Here is a 23,269-nt window from a genome sequence, read left to right on the forward strand (position 1 = left end):
ATACCCCTGAGTAGCAGCCCACTGCAAAGCATCTGTGACATCTGCTGAGAGATGTCACAGTCCAGGTATGGACCAGAACCAGACACTACTCCCTATGCAGCCTTGAATGCAAGGAGCACAAGTGGAGGCATACAACACTGAGATCCAAACTCAATTCTTTTCTCTGGTGCTTAGTAACTGAGGGCACATGATCAGCCACATTAAGCAGCCAGGGCTCCTCTGTGTTTCAGTGAGGTCAACATGGAGAACTGGAAAAGGATAAAGATCTGTTTGACAGCCTACTGAATCATCAACAGTTGAGCAATGGGTGGCTGAGTAACTGTGGGGTGCTGCTTGGCATTGTTTCAAACCACATGTTGCTCACAAGGAAGAAATTTAAGTCAGTAATCCACAGGGTAGAGCAAAAGCGAGACCATGAATTTGCTTTTGAGTTTGCAGAGCAAAAGCCTCAAAGTGGTTCTCTAAGCTGCTGGTTAGGAGGGATGGCACACACGTGTGAGATGGTGCTACGTTCAGTGCCGTGAAATCGGTGAGCTCCCTCGAAGCTCCAGCAAATGGGAGAAACTACATTACAGTGCTTGGCTTGACAGTGCTTGACATTGCAAATCATCCCAGAACACCATCCTACAAAGCAATCCTTTTCATGATGACTGCCTGTTTGGTCACCTGTGTCCAAAGGCGCTTCCTAGTTCCACTTGAAAGGCACAGGAAAAATATCCTGGATGAATCCAAGGGTAACTCCCATGCAGTCTAGTACAGAGATATCTAAGCAGACACTTAGCAAAATGGTACATCATACAGAATCCCATAAATATGTTCAGAGGTATTGCCTTTTGCCCTGGGAGTGTAATGTGATATAGACCATTCAGCTGAGATACCGTGTCACTGAATTGCTTTTTTATTCCAGCAGTGGGTCTGTCCACAGCCAGGAGAAGACATCCATGATGGCAGTGATAAGTGGGCAGGGAATCTGCAAAGCAAATGCTGCTGCCAAATAAATAGAAAATCAGATCTCCAGAGTTTCTAGTTTGGCCTGGAGGACAAGTCAACCAGCAGAATGCATCAGTGTAGATACTCCTCATCTGAACCCCAGGGAACATCTTTACCTAAGCACAGTGCACCCTTACCCCTCAAGCTCTGATCTTGCCAGAGCTCAAATACAAGTAGCATGAAAGAATATCCCACAGTTGCTGATGAATTAGTACATTGCTGCCTTCTCTCCAAATCAGTGCTAAAGCTAAATCTGTCTGCATCACATTAAAGAGCTATGCTCCCTTCCCAAACCCTGACGTGTGAAACCTCACCTCATTTCTATCCCCTGAAGCTCAAAACTGATCCTGGACCAGTGCTCCCAGCAAGCCAGCTGGCATCCTGTACCCTTGTCAGGGTCTCACAGCCAACCTGTATTTTTACTGGTGTAGCAAATCAGAACTGAGCAGTCTCCTGATCTGAGCCTTGCAGGGCATAACAGTCCAGTCTCCAGAGTTACTGTCTGTAGCCTCTGCTCTCATGCCCTTCCCATGCCAGAAATGCCTCATGTCTCTGTGCCACGCAGCCAAGCCATAGCTGCCATTCCAATGGCAGATACCTGCCAGGAACACTCAGGAGGGCTCAAGTTCTGCCAAAGCACATCTGCTTCTTTGTCCTGGTTTCCCCCAGCTCATCTACGATTTCAATTAACTGAAATCACGACAGCTATTCCAGTCCTACGTAGGCAGGGCAGATCCCCTCACTGTTTTTTCTTTTTTTAAAATTAGTATTATTTTGGGGTGTAGGTGGAGGGGTGGTGCTTAAGTGAAAAATCTGAAGCAAAAAATCTCATCTCAGCCTAAAAGAAGAAGCTGGCAGATTGATGGAAAGCATCACCATAATGTGAAAGAACAAATAGGATGAAGATGCTGCCAGATGGGAAAGTGAATCCTCCCTGGTTCTATGAGCATAGATATCATTGGTGGTGATCTACCACTGGCACATTCTGCAAGTAAACTTTAATCTTAGCTGCAGCTATCACCAAATTATGCCACGGTCTATAAGAAGCAGCAAAATATTGTGCCCAAATGATCTGGGGGCTTGCAAAATCCTTTGCTTGCCTCACTCAGCAGATCCCAGATTAGCACCGCTGTCCTTACACCAGTGACTTTAGCAGCGTGATGAGTAAAGGGGACTGAGGGATATTTCTTCCTTGTGCACCCCATCTCCTCCTCTCTAACAGCTGGAACCTTCTCACAGTGAGACAGCTGGCAGCCGTGGCTCTTTGCAGAAGGCAAGGTGGTTTCTAGGTGGGTGAGATGGTTGTTGTGAGGGCTCCCAAGAAGAAAAATCTCCTCTGTTACTAAGCAGGGATCTGAAGGCCATTGTCAGGGGAGAAGCAGAAGAATTTCCATAAAAGGAAGAATTATTCTGCCTGCAGCCAAACTACCTGGACTCTAATCTTGTCAGATCTCACATCAGTAGCAGGACTGGTCAGTAAGGGGAGACAGGGTGTTGCAGTGATGCAGGGAAGAAGGGAGGGAGCTTCTTATCCTGTGCAGACAGTAAATACATTATCCATGTGGATTCTATTTCTTTTTTTTCTTTCATGACCAAAAGAAGAAGAGTCTTTTATGATCCAGAGTGTGTGGTGTGCATGACGTGATGTCTAATCTGACTTTCTCATCTAATTCCAGTAGGAGCATTTAGATTATGCTGCATTACTTTTCCTCTTTCCACTTTCTTTCATCATTCACCTAAGCTGCTCTAACCAGTCGCGAGCCCCAGAACTGTTTGAAAAACTGTGTATGAAAAATTTTCTTCTGTTGTAAGCAACATAAGGCCCCTGGAAACAAAGTGACCCTTTGCCTGATCAGCAAGAGAGGTCCCAGGATATTAAAGCAGAAGTGGACATGACAGAGGAGAAGGGACATAGAGTACAGAGTCTGTGTCCATCAATCCAATGCCAGAGCCAACAGGGATCACTGTGGGCTGCAAGGAAAAAGAGGCACCCCCAGATCCCAGTCCCTTTTTCTGCATTACCCAGGGATTGCTTCAGGCAGCTTGTCTCCTTGCTTTGTCTCTGAACCGTGCCCAGGATAGATGGCAAAGCTGCAGAGGCTGGCACAGCGGACGCACCCTCCAATGCCCTTGAGGTCCCTGGGACAGAGCTAACGTTTGGGTTAAGTGCACTCCCAGCAATTTCTGCTTGGCTCAACTGAGTCAGTGTTGAGTTCTCTCCACATGATGGCTGCTTAAATTCACTGTAAGACAAGTAGGAGGAAAAGAATGGATCAGGGGAAGGAAATAACCAGCTCTTGTCCTGCTGCTCTTTGGCCAGTAAAGTGATAAAGCAGAAAAGAGAGGAGGCTTTTCCCCTGCTGTATTAAGAAGCTGAAAATTGAAGAGCAAATGAAGAGTATATTTGAAGATAGCACAAATCCTCGATAAAGCCTCTCTGAAACTTGATGAAAAATTTTGGTGTGCATTAGAAAAGTTGGGATTTGCTAAAGGATAAATCCGTCAGACAGGACAAACTGAGAAGAGACAGACACAGATGGTTTGTTTGGGCTCCCAAACAACTGGGAGCAGGGTAGGGGTGTAGAATGAGTGTTAACCTCTGTTGGCCTGTGGGTCAGGGATGGAGTAACTAGCAGGGAGGTCAAGCATGCAGGCTCTTCAGTCCCTGCTAAGCCTCTTGTGTCGCTTGAGGAGACAGCCCCGGCACGCTGGCACCACAGATGCAGAAGGTTCTGGGGCGATCATGAGCTTGGCATGGTCCTGCTCTTACCTTGCACTCTGTCCACTTCCCTGCCACAGGGACAAGCTGTGGACAGCACAGGAAAGCAGGGCCCTTGATGGCCCCCTGCCTCATCAGGAAAGCAGGACAGCATGAGCTGCTCTGGGCCACAAAAATCCAGAGTAGTTTCAGATGTGGTGATGAGGTCTTTGGGAGGAGATATAAATGCAGTCACTACTCTCACTCTTGGTTTTCTCCACTGTGTCCTATAGGAGAGCAAGCAGAAGCACTCTGCCTAGCTTTCCAAATCTGCACTAATACTATCTCCCCAAACAGAAAAAGATATGGCCTAAATTTCCTACCTGCTCTTCAAAGATTTCTCTTACCCCCTATGCATTTCCAACAAATTAATTCCCTTGGAATAGGCCTGTAATTAAGAAACTGTACAGGGAACTTTGTCATCAGGTAAATACAGATGATGGTGTCTGGAGACAGAAATTCTTTCAATGAAGATTAATAAGCAGAGCTCCTGTCCCAGTCTATCTGGCAGTGGGGAGAACAGGGTTTGAACACGGCAGAGAAGGGTCAATGCTCCCCCTGCTCTACACATTTGGCTCCATCCACCCAGAAAGCATCGTTCATGGAAGCCTTCAGAGGGTACAAATGATTTCTTTGTTCTCAGGCTTTTTGTTTAGGCAGAACTGTTATTTAGGCTGTTCCTACAGCAGCAGGGGAAAAGGGCAGAGAAAACATGCTTATTCTTGATCAGAAAGAGCCACATCTATTTGCCTCATGTGCATTTGCTTCCCAGAGGGGACATGGACAGGAACTGATGTTTGCAATCCACACAGTGCTTAGTGGGAAGGCAGGTCCAAGAGAGGCACTAGGACAGAGCTATGCCTCTTCCTGGCAGATCATCCTGGAAACAGATGTTTTGCCTTAGGAGTTTGTGCTCTTCAGTGCCCACCAGGCAGCAGCAACCTGATTGCAAAGGCCTGAGTCAGGGAAGGGAGAAGGGAAGAATAAAGAGAAAAAGCTTTCCTTTACATGTTGGATGGAAAAAGAAAATATCCCACATGAGGACAAAAAAGCCCACAGAGGTCACAGCACATAAAGCAATGGAATGGGAAGAGATATGACCCAACACAAGACCCAGCAGCAAGAAATAAAAAAGCCAAGGAAACTAAGTACTAAGTATCCAGCACTAGAATCAATTAAATGTATCCAAAGAAGGAAAAAGGTGAAGAAAAGACAGGCAAGAGAGCAGTAGATCTAGTGGCGAGTGAGGTTTGGAGAGAGTGCTTACCCTTTAACCAGGAGAGTTACATGCACAGCTCCTGTTAAAGGGCAGATTTGGACAGGAGGAGTACATTCCCACAAACAGGGAGGCTCCTCAGGCTTGCACAGCCACATAGGAACCATTCCTATGGATTTCATACAAACCATCCCGGAATTCCTTTTATCAACTCAGCCAGCAGCACTGGCAAAGGCAAGTAAAAAACTGTGGTTTTCACAGTGATCCCTTCCCCATCACCACTCACTGGAAAGTGGAATGGGCTTTGTGGCTCTCAGCAGCAGATTTTAAACAGAGAGGGGAAGGGTTAGGCATGCTGGCCATGTCTGATCATCCAGCCCTTTCCATAGGCAGTGAATAAGGGGAGCACACAGCTCTTGAGAGCAATCTTAGAAAAGCTCCTGCTTATGCATAATAACTTGTTCTTTTTACAACAGAGACAATACCTGCACTTCTTGTAACAAGTTTGGTCCTTGGGACATTTAATGACAGAATTCCGGAAAGCTGGATCGCCTGGCTGGGAAGGCATGGGCACTTCAGAGAACACCAGGTCTCATCTGGGATACAAATGGCTTCAGGTAAGCTCTCGGCCCAAGGTGGTGACTGGAATGCTGCTGACATTCCCAGGAAGGAAAAAAATAAAAAAGGTATTATGAGAAGGTGAGGAAAGCCTTTGATGCTCAGTTTATTGGGAGGCATAATGTGATGTATGAGAGACTTAGCCAGCATTATCAAGTACTGGAGGAGACTGTCAAGTCCTTCAGAAGAGTGTTGCAGAGCTGTTCAGGACACTTCCAGAGAATTTTTAAGAGGAATCATCATTGCAGACCTAAGAGGCAGGGAGTACTGGGCTACTCCTTCCAGCTTGAACACACACTGAGCTCAGCAAAAACCAAAAGAAGCTACAGGATGAGAAAAGAAGCAGGAAGATTTGGAGGGTAGGGTGTGCAAAGGAGGAAGAAGCCAATAGGTTGATCCAGCCCCAGACAAGTGAAAAGGACCAGACACCAAAAAAAACCCCAACCCAACTCCAGGGACAAAGAAAGAAAAAACAGAAAACATTCTGAATATTTCTCTGAATTCATGCCCTGTATTTTCATGCACGGAACAAAGCTTCAGGAGATCAAAAGAAAGCAGGGCCTCTGTTTGACAAGCAAGGACATAATTAAGAGGAGCTGTATTTGGCACCAAAAGCCCTTGAGGTGTGCAGAAGCAGGGTAACCCCTAACACTAAAGAAACTTTAACACAGGACTTCAGATGCTACAATGAAACCCTAAAGGCAATTGCAATTTGGAGTGCCAGGAGGTCCCAGAGACAAGCAAAAAGCCCCTAAAGCCCACAACCCCGAGACTGGCCCAGTCTTCCATAAAAACTCTCCAGAGCGACAGGGTAAAGTGATTTGTTTTCCCTGACAAACGTTCATTTGTGGTCAGCATTTCCATGCTCTGTACCCGTTGTAGCTTGGCAGGGGATATTTTGCTCACAAAGCTTTCCTGAGGAGGCAAAGGCTCTCATTTGAAAATGAGAGCAACAGAAGTGGCAGAAGATGCACTTTTGATGTGGGGAAGGAGCTAGATGCCCAGGTGGGATTAATGCCATGTAATTTTTGGTGTCTAAGCACAGATAAAAGCATAACATAGAAAATTTAGCTAGAATTGCTTGCAGTCAAAGGAGAGACATCTACTTTTACATTGTGATTCTTTGATCTTTTTGAGATAGGTACATAAGAATGAGACAAATCACGCCCTTCCTCTCCCATGGATATAAGGGACAGGAGCCTGGCACTATGGTAGGCAGTTTACATAAGAGAGAAACTTGCTCCCCACAGCTAGAGAGCTTTTAAAGGCTTTAGTTACCCACATAAATACACAACTGACCTGGCAATAAAAAACAGTGAGGAGACCAATGACATAAACACTGTTTCAAAGCCTATATATCTGGGAAGATGTTGTGCTTGCTGCAGGTGCAGGACCACTGCCACCACTGGTGAAGACCATGGGGCTGCCTTGGCCTTCAGATCAAGACTTTTCTCCAAAGCCCAAGTGCCCTCCCCCTAAGGCCCAGCATGGCCAAAGCAAAGGACAGCTGTGGAAAGCAGAGGATCACCACCCACACACCCTGTAGACAAAGCCCCAGAGTCTCAGAACTGCCACAACCTTCAGAGGCAAGAAACAAGTAGTTATCATTTCCTTTACAAGACAAATGTTTATCTATCCTTTCACTTAAGGCAGCCTCCATGCCAAGTAGAGGCTAATGCTCTGCTCTGCCCAGCCCCATTTTCTCATTTCTCTGGTTTTTTGGTCTGCTAGCTGTGGCCCAGGAAGGCCATGGCTGCCTCTGTACTTTCCCAAGAGCCTCAGCCTGAAGGACAATTACAGTGAACACTTGCCTTTTCTCTGTTTGATTGGCAGCTAAGTGCAGGGCAAGGGAGTTGTGCCATAAACCGTACCCAAGAAGTACTTCAGAGAGTAGCTAAGACTCTCTTAAAAAATAATTATATCCTGTTCTGGAGGGACCCAAAGAGGTCTTTGTTTAAAAGGCACCACACACAAGTGAACAGTGGCAACTTAGGAGCCTCTGCCCTCCTCTACATAATGAATGAATTTTGCTGGTTTCCAGGGAGGAATATTGTGTCTTGATATTCAGAATGCAATCCTGCCTGGGGAGAGGTACAGAGCAGCCTTCTCCCCCTGGTGCTTCAGCATTTCTGTCTGAGGGAAGCCAGACTGCTCCACCTCTGGCATCTCCTCAGACATTGCCAACAGGAACACAGTTAGCCCCAGTTGCAGAAGGCTATTAGTTTTGTATGTGCATAAACACGTGTGCTGACCATGTGAAAATGAGCTTACAGAGCTGGAAAACAATAATTCCCCTGTTTGCATAACTTTCTTCTTCATCTTCTGTGCAGACATAAGAGCCTGGACAGTGGCCACAAGCAAGAGAATCCAGTCAGAATCTGGAGAGCTCCAGAGTTCCATTGGGTTGAAGGAATATTTTGCGGCTAGGCAAGGGGTTGTGTTCAATCTTTTCTCTCAAGAAGAGAGATACAAGCTAGGTTTCTTTGCATAAAGGCATCCATGGGGATTCTCCACAAACAGCATGCATTGAACAATTCTGGCCTTCACTAGTTCTATCAATAAACTTCAGTTCCACTTTTGTTCCCCAAGGCCTGAGAGTGGAGGATGTAACAAAATATCCCTTGGGCACAGGAGAGGTTCAGGATGAAGCAGAGGGAGCAGTGGAGGAACAGAGCTGGCAGAGGGTTGAGCCTATTTGAGCTCACAATAGCAAATGGATTTTGCTGGAACAGACTGTGGGATACCAAAGAGAGAGAAGTGGAACTGCTGTGCTCCCTGAAGAGCCTGTGCATGGAAAGATTGGACAAAGAGCTGAACAATGGACCTGAGTGTCAGGGGTCCTTACAGTTCCTCTCAAGCCAAGTGTTCCAGCATTGGAGACATACCAGCACCGTACTGCAGAAGCACAGCACTGAGGGCTGCATCCACCCAGAGAAGCAGAGAAACCAGACTGTCATCGGGACTGGCCATTTCAGAATCACTGCACGTCCCTTTTTGAGAGGTTGTACACTCAACACTAACAGGAACAGACACACTCCAAAGCACCAAAAACCCGGATGCACACAGTGAAATGAGGAGCCTGTTACAGGAATGAAGAGCAAGGGGACAGAAGGACTCTGACAATGGCCAGACACAGAGGGCATTGCATGTGCCAGAAGGGTCTGGAAACCCAGAATCTTCCACATCTTCCCCTCCTCTTGCACAAACCTGACAATGGCACAGCTTCTGTCCTCTGCCCCAGCCTCATCTCACACCCACCCCCACCCTGGGATCTCCTGTGTCTGACACAGATGATTACGTGGGAATCCACAAATCAAAAGAAAGGCTCCTAGGCTGTGCTGTGGCCAATGGACTCCCTGCCTCTTTCAAGTTCCATTTATTGCCTTCACAAGCCCAGGACGTGGTGGTGATTCTGACTGCTGGAGGAATTGTTCCTCAGCTGGCTGGTGAAGAACTCTGTATTAGCTTAGCACAAAAAAACTGCAACAAAGCCCAGACTGGGGAAGGTGGAGGAGGATGCAGTTTCTCTCTTAGCTGTAGACACCTCAAAGTTGTGGTATGCTATTGTTCTGGCCTCAAAAACATATGGCAACAACTCCATCTGTGTGGGTCCTGGTCAGACCTTGACATGCTCTGGTAAAAGCTTTACTCTGAAAGTATGGTTTTGTTTTATTTTTCTGGTTTTTTGGGAGGGCAATGAAACTGCAAAATGGGAGGAAATAGTGGAAAAAACATGTTCAGCAAGAACAGTACAAGCACTGCATGAGTGTGTCCCAGGAGCACTAGGGGAGAAGAAAGCTAAATGTGGCACATCATCTATTCCATTAAGACCCAACACACTGTCCCTTCAGTGCCAGCACTGAACATAAAATCCACTTTTCCTCCAAAAAGCAGCCTAATTGATGCACAGGGGTGTGAGCACATTTCCGTGGGGGAAGCTGTGGGTCTGTGTGTGTACAGGCAGGAAGGTGGTCCTGTGGAAATGGGGGTGAGAGGTGGTGGGCAGTGGGCAGGGATCAGTGTCCTCCAGCAGGGCACTGGGGGGGAGCTGGGCTCAGGGGGGTTGGCACAGGGGCTATAGAGAGAGGCATCTGCAAGGCACTGCACAACTCACTGAGCACTCAAGTTTCTGAGTGCTCAACAGCCAAAGCACTTGATGGGAGCTGTTATTTAAACAATCCAGTTGTTAATAAGTGGAACTTTTTAGTCCTAATTGATGAAGAACCACAAGCCTGCAAGCCTCCCCGAGCTCTTCAATTATAGATAGTGCCCCAGAACTGCTGGGAGTGACTGAGCTGGTTTGTGAGCTGCCACGGAGCTGCTCACGTCCATCACTTCATACAGCCCTGACAGTGCCCTGGTTTGTCAGTGCTGCCATGACTGGGCCTTCCTTTATATACTCTGCAGAGACAGATTCACCTGCAGCCAGTCCAAGGCTCTGAACTCTGAAGAATAAGGGCTTTCTGTGCAGCTGTTTGCAGCAATTATGTACTCTGTCCACTGCAGGCTTCCACCCTGCCTCCCACCCGTCAGCTCACTGGCTCTGGTGGAGCTGTCTGACTAATACAGACTTTGTAGCCAAACTACCATCAGGTGTTTCCAGTTCTTTTCCTATATCTCCCAGAACTTCATTTATCTTTTCCCATCTGTGGCATGCTGGGCAAGCCCAGAGATCCCTTGTTTCCATACCCAAGCTGAGCCAGGTCAACAAGGTCAGAGCCCAGGTACTTACTGCCTTTAGCAAGGCAAAGGAATTTTTTCTCCCTTGATTTTTCTCTCTGCTGCAAGGTACCATCACTGTAAAACGCCTTCCTGTGTGTAGCCATGAATAAAAAGCATGCAGACAGGGACCACTGAGAGGTGTGAGTGAGCCCTTCCGACTTTGCAATATATTTGATGAGTCAGCACACAGTAGGGTATGGGAATTCATCTAAGAGGCACCAACATCTTCTGAAGGCTCTGAAAGCCTCTGGTTCACTATTTGGAAAACCTCTGGCTCTGCCAAATTAAACATTCAGAATGTTAAGATCCCTTCCAACCCAAACCATTCTGTGATCCTGTGAAAATGGCTAAGGGATAACTACCCTTTGGATACCAAAAGAAAAAAAAAACCCACAAAAGAACCAACAAAACAAGATTGCTAGCCTGGATACAGCTGCTGGACTCAAAGGCAAGGGGCTGGAAGCCAAGGTGAGGGGCAACGCAGCAGCCAATTCCTTTTCTAAACAAATATTTAACATGCCTGAGTCCCATCCATGGATTTATCCAACTGGGTGCACTCCTGCCAAACAACAAGAGCCTCATGAATCAGTTTCCTAGCAGAAACACAGTGTCAAGAAATTCTTCATGAAGCCTCAAATCCCTGCACATTCTCAGAGAGTCTACAATGCAAGCAAAGTCTCAAGGATGGAAATCATCTCATGGTTTTAAATCCATGTCTTGGACCCTCCTCTTTCTTCATAAGGAATTAAGTTTCCTGTTTTCTGGTACAGCTGTGTGCCTTTGCTTTCAGACCTCTCATTTGTAACCCATGAAGATAAAAAAGGATTAGAGGGAAGAGGGAATTCTGCAGTGGTAAAACAGAGTCTGAGCTGCTTCTCCACAGGCAGCCTATTCATTCTGCTGCCAGCATCTTGCAAGGACTTCAGCTGTCTGCTCCTGAAGACACCTAAACATTTGTAAGCATTGTGGGGAAGGGAATGCTTCTTATTCATGCTTTGTTATGCATTTCTAGACTCAAAAGTAAGCCACACTCTGGGTAGGAGCCGAAATGCCTCCTCCAGAGCAATCTCCATGTGTGTGAGCTGCCAGCCCAGCCCAAGGGGCCAGACACCCCAAGGAAAAGGCAGTTCAAGGCACCCTGGCAAGAGACATCCTACAAGCCACTGCATGGGAGGGCTGAGCTCTGCAGGTCACAGCGGCTGCCTGTGGGGAAGGCAGAGGGATCCTGCGTGCTGGTGGTCACCTCTGCTCCTGCTCCTCAGAGCTGATGAGACAAGCTCACCTCTTAGATGTTCAAAGGGCACATGGGCACACACATGACCCTTTCTCTGCTAGTGTCAGACCATTTTCTCCGCAGTCACAACTGGTTTACCTCCTCCAGTCATTTCAGAACTCTTCAGTAAAGCTTTTATCTCTCCTGCAGACCTTTTCTTCCTGGGTTTGAGCACTCTTCCCTGACTTTCAAGCTTTCTTTCTGTGAGAAGTGTTCAGGATAACTATTCTGCCATTGGCAGTGGGGTATTTAGTGGCTTCAACAGACTTAATCACTAACAGTATTCAGGGCAGGCTATAAAAATACTTTTGCACATTTTCATACCAGGGCCTTCCTATTGTTTCTATGTAAGGAATATGCCATTACCTGCTCTTATTGGCATAGTAGGAGAGCATACTAAATGAAATCCACATACCCCTTTCCATCCTCTGAGGTTTACATCTTGGGTCTTGCTGCACTGTGCTGTCCCAGTTTCCCTCACATCTGTAGGCCAAGTGAATACCAGGCTGGAAAACACAGTGATAAACAGGTTTCTATAAACAAGTTATACAAACAGGTTTCTTCCAGTATAACGTCCATCAAGTTCCACTTCTCCGCACCTTTCTAACCAGAAATCAGCCTTTATAGCAAGCAATTTTGAAAAATGAGAAAAGGAAAACATAAAAACCCCACAATGTGGAAGCCCTATGTAACACGTTTTGTTTTTAATGAGGAAGCCTTTGAGGCAGCTTTGAAACAGCTGTGCCAGAACAATGTGTGCTGAAGCTCTTTGCCCTTGGGCTGTCACTTTATCAAACCTCCAGAGAAAGCAGGAAAAATTGCACCGGGGCTCAGGGAGGACACTGTACAAAAAACCTCGGGTGCTAGGCAGGAGGATAGGGTCAAAGTTATAGATCTGCCTTGCATGGTCCTTCCTCAGCTTAGTCCCTTGAATGTTTGCCTCATACTTGCTGCTGTGGGGTTATTCTAAAGCAGCAGCAGAGTGAAAGGGTGAAGTAAAGTCCAGCTCTCCAGATTGTGTGGGTGAGGGAGGGCTGCAAAAGCCACTATATCATACCTGTAAAATCTAGAGCCTTTTGTTCAAAGAACTCTGTTGATGAAGACAGACAGTGCAGGCCCTGTGGTGGCAGCAGAGGCTGGTGGCACCACAGAAGGGCGGCTAGGGAAGCCCCAGCACCATGGTGTTTGGGTAAAGGTTCCAGAAATCTCTAACCACTATATACACTGTACTCTTCAGCCTCTACACAGATGGTTCATCCTGCCCGAGGTTTTCACTGTTCACCTTGCCAGCATTCCCCTTCCTGCCAAGAGACCATGCATTTTTTTCTCCTTCTTAACACATGAGCTCTCTTTTTTTTGTTGTGTATGGGATGGGGGTTCATGCCTTTTTTGCTTTCTTCATCACAACAGCAAAAACTGCCTCCTGCAAGTAGCACTGACTGCTCAGCAGGACCAGTCCTCCCTTGCAGGGATGAGGCACCCATGGCATGAAGAGAACCTGAGGTTTAAGTGGACTGCATGTTCCTGCAATCTCAGCCTTAATAAGAGCCTCTGCACCCCCCACACCACCTCCACCAGCACTGAGCCCGTGCTGTCACATGCCAGCACACATAATAATACAAGGAAGCAGGGTACCTAGGGACTTGGTCCTTTTGAGGCTGCATTTGTTCTCACACTGCTCCCCTTGCTTAGGGATCAGCTGCCCTGGTGCCCCGAGCTCTGGCACTTGCTCACACTGCTGCTGATAGAGCTGGGCGCTGTCACACAGCACAGCAGCCATGTCCCACACTTGTTCACTGCCACTGCAGCATGCAAAGCTGCAGACAGCAGAGCTGCCCTTACTTGATGCTTTGTGCATGTGAAATCTACCAGCAGAGGAGATCTGTGTCATGTCGCAGCTATAGCAGCCTTTCTGGCAAGCAAATAATTAGATCCTGTGTTCTCTATCTCTGGGTCCTGCGGCCAGCTGAAGATACAGCCCTGAGGACCTATAGAAAGGAGAAACACACTCATCTCTGAGGAGAATGTGGGTCCATGTGGGTACTGAAGGGCTCTGAAGTTGGCAAGGTAGCTTGTGGCCAGGAAAGAGCTGTGCTTTTGGGTGGTTTGAACTCCACGGGGGTGGTGATCTGGCAGCAGTGATAGCAGTGTGTCAGCTGGGTGCAGAGCCAGGTCAGAGCCTGAGAGGCACATGGCAGTGAGGAAAAAGAATGGAAGCCTGCTCGTGGGGAATTGCAGATGCTTGTGAGGTATAGGGAGGGAAGGGAGAAGGTGTAGAAGCTGTGTGTGCAGGGGTAGGTCCAGCTCTCAACATAGCCAGTCATTCACTGTGCTCCACAAGCCACACAGCAAAGCTTTCTTTTGACCTAGGAAGAGAGTGGTGAGTGATTCTCCATGCCCAGACAGCTTTTGGAAAAAAGAGAGGTAGGTCACTCTTCCACCCCTGTCACAAACATTAATTTCTTTCAGAAAAGTTAGACAGAGAGATTTATAGTGATCCTGAGCCTTGAAAATTTGCAATTGTGTTTCAGGTGACTGAAGCTTGCTCGAGATACTCAGCAAGCATGTCAGTGATATGAGACCTTGGACTCTAGCATAAAATAAAATAAATCAGTGTTCAGCAAGGGATATGTGAAGCTGCCAAAAGATGAAACTGATCTCTGTCCTTGCAAATGGAGTTTACACATTTGTATTCCCAATTCCCATCACACAACAGGGACCATTTCAACATGTGCATACTGTGACACAGAGGAGCTCTCATCATTGCAGTGCCATACAGAGAACGGCTCGCATGAATTTCTCTTCCTGGAAAAGAGAACAGCAGGAGTAGATAGTGTAAACCTCTGGCAAGTTAAGGATCACTGTGTCTTCGTGCCACTGTGCAAAGGACACCAGATCTTACAGCCTACTGCAACCCTGCAGCTCATGAAAGCCATTCTGGAGTACTTGCATTTGATCCTTGCAGGGCTGGTCATGATAGCAAAGTTGTCCCATTTTGAGTTTCAGTTTGTGTCACGGAGATGAGGTGTACAGGCACACGGACAGAGGTGAGAGCTGGCAGGTTGAGAGGCAGTGGAGGCCTGCAATACAGATCTTGCCTAAAAATGCACAGGCACTGAAAAACCCTGCAAGCTAGGTATCAATACCAGGATGTGCATGTCAGTAGGATTGCCATTCAGCAGTGAGTGCAAACAGCAAGGCAAAAGTTTTTGGAGGATTTTCTGCTCTGGATGAGAATGCCACATAGGAAAGGTACCCTGTTTCTGCCATAAACTAGCTAGCAGACTACAACATTGATGATCCCATTAGAGAATGCAGTAAGGAAATAAACAGTATTATACAAATCTGAAGTATTTTGAAATTTTAAAAACTGGGCCATCTGAAATATAATTAATGCTCAAAAATAGCAGAAGGGGACCTCTTGACCTTGGAATCACCATGAGTACTTGCAATGGCAGCGAGGATTGTGCTGCCGATGGGCAGAATCAGAAGACTGCCAGGCCTGAGCTGGCTTGCTTTTTAACATTAACTCTCAGCAGAGATGTGCCTGTAGCAGTGGCCACAACAGCACAGCACTTGGGAAAAATAAATGTTTTAACACTCTAGCTGACAACTGCTTAAGGTTACTTACTGCCCACACTGAAGCACAAGCTAACACTGCAGGAACAAATACACACCTAATTAAAAAAGCCGTGGTAAATAGGGCAGGGACACAGCGGTGGCCAGATTGCCTTGCACTAAAGCAGAGACAACCTCAGCACAGCTGAACAGTGTCCAGGCACAATGTCTCTGCGTTGTGCGTGCTAGAAAACCATTGGAGAGAAATGTTGTTCTCAGCAGAAAGAAATGTAAAATGAGTTAAATGTCTCTGAAGGACAAAACCCTGCTGATGATTTAAATAGCTGTTTTGAAACCAGGCTTCACCACAAACTGGTTTGTGATTGACAGAAAGAAAGGAACAAAGAAGCAAAGGAAACATGACAGATCAAGCCAAGCATATCTACATCACAGCAAGCACTTCTTTTGATAAAAATAATTTTCTGAAATGGCCTCCCAGGGGGTCCGTGGAGCGAAACTAAGCCTAACATCTTTGCCTTTACCAAGACAAACTACAGAAGTAGAGTTTGTAGTAGGCAGCCTCACCTGGATGTAGTTTACAGAATGAGTTGCCAGTGACAGTGTTACTGTTGACCTGGGATGTTACACACAGAAATAGAGCTCCCTTTGGCACTCACCAAAAGGATTGTGGCTGCATTTTCTTAAAATTCCTTCTTTCCCTTTTTTTTCCTCATCAACAGAACTTTATGCATTTTTCTCTGCTGCATGCCAAGATAAGACCATTTAATGGAGCATAAACAAACGAATAAAATTATTTAAAAAGAACTGCTGTGAAAAAGCAGTTAGAAATCCTGGAAAGACATTAGCAATGGGAAAGAAATCTCCTAAAATGCAGGACTTTAAACAATGGGTAAAGTAATACTTACACAAGGAATTGCTGCTTTGCTGCACCTGAACTCATATCAGGAAAGGCTGGGAATGCTGTGGCTGTTCACCCTGGAGAAGAGAAGGCTCAGGGCCATCTTGTCAGTGTGCACAAATGGCTGAAAGGGGAGTGCAAAGTCGTTGGGGCCTGGCTCTTCTCAGTGGCGAACACTGACCGGAGGCAATGGGCACAGTCTAAAACACAGGCAGTTTCCTTTGAACACCAGGAGACACTTCTTCACCTGAGCACTGGCACGGGTTTCCCAGAGAGGCCGCAGCATCTTCATCCGTGAAGGCACTCAAAAGCCATCTGAGTTGGTCCAGAACAATACTCGAGGGGTCCTTGGCACTGCCTGGTGAGCGAGGCCAGACAAAATTACTTCCTAGGCCCCTTCCTATCTCAGGCATTCTGTGCTTCTGTGAACCTAAGTGGCAAGAGGAAAAGCCTTGGAGAAGTAAAAGAAGATGCCAAAGATAAGTCTTTGAAGACTGACAGTGTTAGGTAGTGTGAGATCACAGAGAAAGAGCTGTTGGAAAGGTTTTCAATCTACGGCATCAACAAAAATCCTAAAGACAAATTGGCAAAGGATCCGTGATGTTCCTAGAGGTTACTAATTGTCCATGGTCCAGCTACTGTTCAGATTGAATGAAATGGGAAAAAACTGTTTTCATTTCTATGAAGCAAGCTTTGCACAACAAGGAATGAGGGCTAATAGAAGTAAAAAATTGCAGGGGTTTTGTACCAAGTTTTGGGTGCATTCCTAATAAGTAGTGATTCATTTGTGTGTTCCTCTTCGATGTGTCATTCCAAGCACACCATCAATGCAGAGTAAAATAGGGTAAACGAGAAATCCATACAAATGACAAGAGTCCTGGATAGATCAAGTTCTGTTGGATTCAAGTGATCTGTCTTAGCACAGAACAAAGTATCTGGCAGCACATTATGAGATTCACTATTTCAGAGATTCTTGAACAGGAATTCTGCCATCATCTAGAAGTCTTTGGATCCAAGATTAACTAATACCGAAGTTGCTACAAAATAAACCTATGTGCCAGAAGACACAGAAGACCTCTCTAAAAAGAGAGTCAAACTGTTATTTCCTAGAGAAATGAGAAAGAATTTGATGTGTCATAACCACTAAATGAGAGCATGTGGCAAAAGTGACCATGACATGTTTGTATAAACTACATCAACAGAGTTTGAAATAGAAGGCTGTGCATGAATCTAGTTTAAAACACAGCCTGCACTGATGAAATCACAGCATGATCAAAGGTCCAAAGGCAGGGCAAACAGATTTTGAAAGAAAGGAAAAAAAGCTGACTGATAAAACACCTCTGCCACCCACATCTAGATTGCTTGTCTGAGATGTCCCTAGAGGTATCCCCTGAGGAAAACAGAAGATTGTACCTCCTTTTCCAGGACTCATACAATGTCAGTAATGTTGCTCTGTGTCTGCAGAACTCAATCCTTCATGGAATGAAATGAAGTTCTCCACCTACTGGAAACAAGCCAGAGGCCAAAGTGCACAGAAAGGACAAATTCGGTAAACCAGGAATGGTTTGCTGATCAGAATAATGCCCTTTTCCCACTGTCTGACTTTTGTTGGCTGGACTGAAATTATCTCTAGTAGTATTTTTTGATTACAGGCTTGATATGCTCTTAGGTGTTTTAATAAAATAACAGAATGTCACATTAACAAAGAGGAACCAGAATGTGTATCACTAAGGAGTCACTTATACTCCCATATTACAGTGGGAAAACAGAGAGATTTTTCAGGCACATTGGTATTTCTTTGTGCTTGAGAGCAACAGGTTTGAAAGGCTTGTCTCAAGGTCTCTTTGCACCCCTTCTACAGGATTAAGAAAAGCTGACTTCTCCTCCTATCAGTTCTGCCTCCTGCACATCCACAGCCACTCACTTTTATAGCTGAGTGGCTGGATCACCTGTGTACATGGCAGATAGAGCTGGACATCAGGCCGAGTGTGTTTGCACTGTCCTGCTGCAGCTCTCCTTCAGCAGACACACAAACCTGCTGCCCATCCTTGCAGCCACAAGGACACAGAAGAGCGTGGAACTGGCTCGTGTTCCTCCTGTGCCTGTCACAAGAAGAGCAGTGCCAGGGGACTTCATGCCACGTGTCAGTTCCCTTTGTAATATTCTTCCCTTCTGGTATTTCCATTCAGAACCCTTCAGCATTTAACAAGGCAAGGCAGCTGAAGTAAGAACAGTACAGGAGTGCAATCAAAATGTCTAAATCCATCCAAATAGGAAAAGCAGCTCTAACACTTACCAGCTGGTCACATATATACCCTGCCAGGAGGATAGATTCCATGTTACTCCCAAGGGCAAGGAATTCCCATGCAGAAAGAGCTGCCTCTAGCTGCTAACCCACTCCATGAGTTTGCTTTTGTTTTGGGATTAATTTTCAAGAGTGCCCATGTGGTTTTGTATGACTGTTTCTAAAAACATTTAGCCTACCCTTTTGAGTTCTGCCTTTCTTCCACTGGAAGATAAAAGCTTCACAAGAGACTGAGTCCCCACTGAAGTGCTTACAAATGTGATGTAGGTGGCTAAAACATATTGTTTCATTTCAAGAAGCTCACACTGTGTTTGTGCTGTGGCACACCTTTGGAGACAACCTCAGCACAAAGTCCCCACCTGCTAGCTGCTTCATGAACGCCAACGAGAGCTCATCCCTCCTGTATGAGTCCTGCACACCAGGCATGGTGAAAAGCTGCTGGCACAGCAAGATTGACAGAAGAGGCATAGCCCATCAGCTGCAGAAGAGGTAGGAGAACCAACATAGGAGCCCAGAGTGGCAACCCCCTTCTCAAACCTTGCACCTGTGCCCTGGCAGCTGCTCTGCTTTCCTGACCTCTCAGCAGTAGGATAATCTGTGGTTATGGCATATCCACTGCCTAGCCTCGCTCAAGGACTTGTTTAACTATCACAGAAAGAGGAGTCTGAGGCCAGAGAAACCCTGGAGTAAGATGGAGGAGAGAAGGAGCAGATACAGGCCTCTGCTCCAGCTACCTTTCCTCCCTCATCATGGCTTACCTAACCATGGTGTGGGTGATCCAGCAGCAAAGGCTGCCTACAGCATCCCCTTGTTAATGTCAGCAGTGGCAGAATCACATCACAGACATCGCCCGTCTCCTCTCCAGGAGTCACGGTGAGGAAGCAGTAACACAGGTGCCGTGCTGCGTGCAGGTACCAGCAGTCAGCATGCTTTACACTCATCCCCCTCATCTCAATGCCCCTGACTGATCCCTCAGAGAGGAGACACTTCTTCTGCAGCTTGTCTTTCTTGTGGCCTAGGACATACCAGCAGGAAAGGTAGTAGTTTTTCTTCCCTACCTGAGTTCTACACTACCTGTAATTGGAAAATCCCCCAATGTCTTCCTCACCCTACTAAAGATTAATTTATGCTTTTGATTTTGCTGTTGGTAAATTTTAGCCAAGTTCTTGCTGGGGCACAACACTCTTACATTAATGTCCAATCTGTAAATTTACTATTCCTTGTGCTGTACTGTGACAGTGGCTTTGGTCTGGACAGGTGGGAATTGATGAATCTGTTCCTCTCTGAGTGGTGTTTTGAGCCATGAGAACTCCAGCCAACGGGACTGATGTGGAAAACAGCTGCAAGTCTCTCTAAGCACATTGCCCAGGAGCCTTGCTGTTAATAAATACCTGCTTGTCTTTCCACAAAATCTGTCACATTATATATATATTTGATGTATGCAAAAAGAACAAATCCCAGGGACTGATTAATTGCAGGGTGAGAAATGTGAGTGCCTTCAATCTATAAAAAGGAAAAGCATGTAGCCTTTATGACTTCCTCTCTTGTACTAGGCTGGCTTGTAGTGTCTGTTGGCCTGTTCTTGATCATTCATCATGCACCTGTTTATTACGTACACTTTGGTCTCCAGCATCCCTAGTCCCACCGTGCATCAGCTCCTTGCTCATCCCCTGGCAGCTCCCCAGCCCCTCTTGCTTTAGATCACTTGAATTGCCCTTCACTGGACCTCTATGATTTGTGCACTCCTCATTAATTACACCATTCCTTTCTTCCCTCCTATGTTTATTCTGCTGTTGGTATTGGCACACCTCTGCTTGTTTTACAACCACCTGGCAACACATGGTGACAGGGTGTTGAAACAGCTTAGCTGGTGAGGGCTGAACAGCCGTCAAAATGCCATGTTAGTTACACAGGCACTGCTGACTGAGGAATTGGCTCAGACATTCAGTCACCCAGTACAGCACACATTCACATTGACTCCTGACTGAGCTGAGGGAGGGGAGAGGCCCGCCTGGCCACAAACATCACCACCATCTCTGTGGCTGTGAGCAGAGCAGCAGAAACATTGGGCAGGTGAAGAGAAAAGCTACAGCCTCCTTCCTTATATGATGCACACAGACAAGGAGACAGGGCTTGGGAGAGATGCTTGAAGTTGTTTGTTCCCAGCACCAGCAGTGACATCATTATCAAACTAGTTCTCAACACTGTCCACAGCCTAAGGAAGCCAGCCATGGACACTATTTCTGCACTCTTCAGCCAAACTGAATAACATTCCCTCACAAATCTGCCCGGTGGTGGGATCTGCTTTGCCATTGATGACACCCTCCACAAGCTGAATATTGAGTCTAAGTACCTACCAGGCTTCCAAAAGGGTCAGTGGCAATTCTGCTGGCTCAAACTGATGTCCTGTGCAAGGGGACATACATGCAGAAACCCTTTTATTCACCACTAACATACAAGCACCTCCCACAGCCACTGCTACCCAGATACTGAGGTGGTCACAACCTGGCATCGGAGGTGAAAAGAAGGATGTACAGAAGGACACATCTAAGTGCTTTGGGAGAGCACCCTGACAGCTCAAGCAAATGCCGCTTTCTGGGCATGTCTCATTTGCAGTCAAACAAAGCATCTCCTCACTAGAAAATGTTTAACACTATCATTTACACAGCAAATATGTTAATGTGAACAGTTTCAGTGTTGGCTACATTAACTACACAGCACATTGCCCAACAGAGTAGGGCAGAGCACCTCTGCCATGCCCGAGGTGCTGTGTTCATCCACTCTTACAAATGGATTAAAGTAGGCAGTTCCCCATTTCAGGGCTCAAGTAAGAAAATACATACAACAGCCCTTCAGTCAGGCACTAAACCAAGGATTTTTGGTAATTTTGGGCAGTAATTTTCCTCTACATTGTTAACTAAAAAATATTTCTGCAAAGAATAGGTATCATCTCACAGAATAATCTTGTTCTGATTGCATCTCCTGAGCTCAGACATATCCAAATGCATGTGCAGTGCTGAGTATATGCCTGATTGCTGAATAAAGAGCAGCATTCAGATAGCTGGTGCAAGGAGCACTATGCAGTAATAAGCAGTCAGTCTTTGGGAGATTTGAATAGTTCAGGGTGTTTTCAATATATGGATGCTCAATCTTTTTTTGTTTTCTTGGCAGGATATTAGTGCATGTAGCCCCATATAGCACATTGCACGATCACACAATAATTTAAGCAAAGTGAATTACAGCTTTTGTTGGTGAAACAACACAAAAGATACAAAGAGGGATATAAATATACATGTATGTAAAGGAGACATGAAATATTTAAGAAGTCACAGGAAGAAAAAAAAGGAAGTTGGTGGTTTGAAGCTGTAGTTGGGAAAAAAATGAAAAATCCATCCACTCACTCAAAATTACAGGTAGAATTTTTAGATAAGAAGAAATTAATTATACAAGCTGGAACTGGGCCAGGACACTGTCCTTTTCTACACTACACAACGTTATCATGTTTGAACATGCTTGTAGCAAATTGAGTACCAGGACACAAAGCTGAGCACAACTTTCCTCTGAGAGCAGGAACAAGCCAGCACAGCCCCCTCCGGGTCACCCTGGTCTTATTGTCATGGGACATCATGCTCTTGAGTGCAATTTTTCCAGGGCCCTGCTAGATCAGTCAGGATCCAATCTCTGACTGAACACAGCGTTCAAGTACAAGGCACCACTGTCCTTCATGCTCTTGTGGCCATTTGTGCTAATGTTACACCAGCTGAGAAGAGAGCTCACCAGGATTTAGGTACAGAAAACAGCCCTGTGCAGCTGACCCCAGAGAGCGATTCACAGGGACCTGTAAGCTCTCTGCATGTACAGTGCTTTATTTACAACTCATGTGGCAGAAAATGGGGGGACAAGAGTGGAAACACAACATTGCAGCTGGCTTACAACCTCAGTCTTCTTTTTCACTCCTGACTGAAAGCCGTGAGTACTTCTTACACCAATAGATTTTCCTGCAGGATCTTGTTTGCCTCTCCCAAAGAGGCTTTATCCTATGCAAGGCACCGCAGTGATGACTTTTGCTTTAGGGTCCTCTAATAAGCCTTCCTAATTTGAGAATAATGAAGACTGAAGGGTTCACATCCCTCAGGCCAGTCAAAGAAGAGGGCAGCCCAGGATAGTAGAGGTTGGGGGGGACACTAATATATTTTAATTGCTTGCTAAACTTTTCTTGTTTGTCTGGTACAGAAAGGGGCCCTCTTTGCTCCATTAATTTCACTGCTGGCACATGATGGACTGATTTCATCCTCCTCACCCTGCACAGGAGGATGCGGCAGCTGGCACAGGACCTTTACTGGAGCAACCATATTTCTGCATAGCTTGGGATTAATGTTGAAAAGACATAAATAGGAAGATGGAAGGCAGTGCACACAACACAAGGGGTGTTGGGAAACCTGCCTGCTCCTGATGGGTTGAGTCCATTTGCCAGCATTTTCTGAGGGACAGCCACCAGACATGGTGCACCCAGCAGAGGAGAGCTGGTCTCCAAGGCAAGTGGAGGAGCCAAGGTCCTTCTGAGCTACAGCTGCACTGTCAGTTCTGTGGAGAGTGCTGAAGGATGGCAGTGTGGCTGTGTTCTGGGACATGTGGGGACCCTTGCTGTACTGAAGACAACATCAGCCATTGCAATCATAAGTACCTTTTATTTCAGCTACATTCTTTCCCCAAAGACATACATTATTTTCTGACTCTTTTTGTGCTTATTGATCTGCCATTGAGTGCAGGCTGTCAAGAGATGCCTCAGACAATAGAGTTCATTACAGTTCATTGTGCTCTCATTTTACATCACTCAGCCCTCCCCTCCTCTGTGCCTGACATTTTCAGCTACCCTGCAGCAAAGAACTTGGCCAGGAGGGAATTCCAAT

This window comes from Onychostruthus taczanowskii, unplaced genomic scaffold, assembly GCF_017590055.1.
Source record: "Onychostruthus taczanowskii isolate IOZ18803 unplaced genomic scaffold, ASM1759005v1 scaffold53, whole genome shotgun sequence".
In the NCBI taxonomy this organism is placed as follows: Eukaryota; Metazoa; Chordata; class Aves; order Passeriformes; family Passeridae; genus Onychostruthus; species Onychostruthus taczanowskii.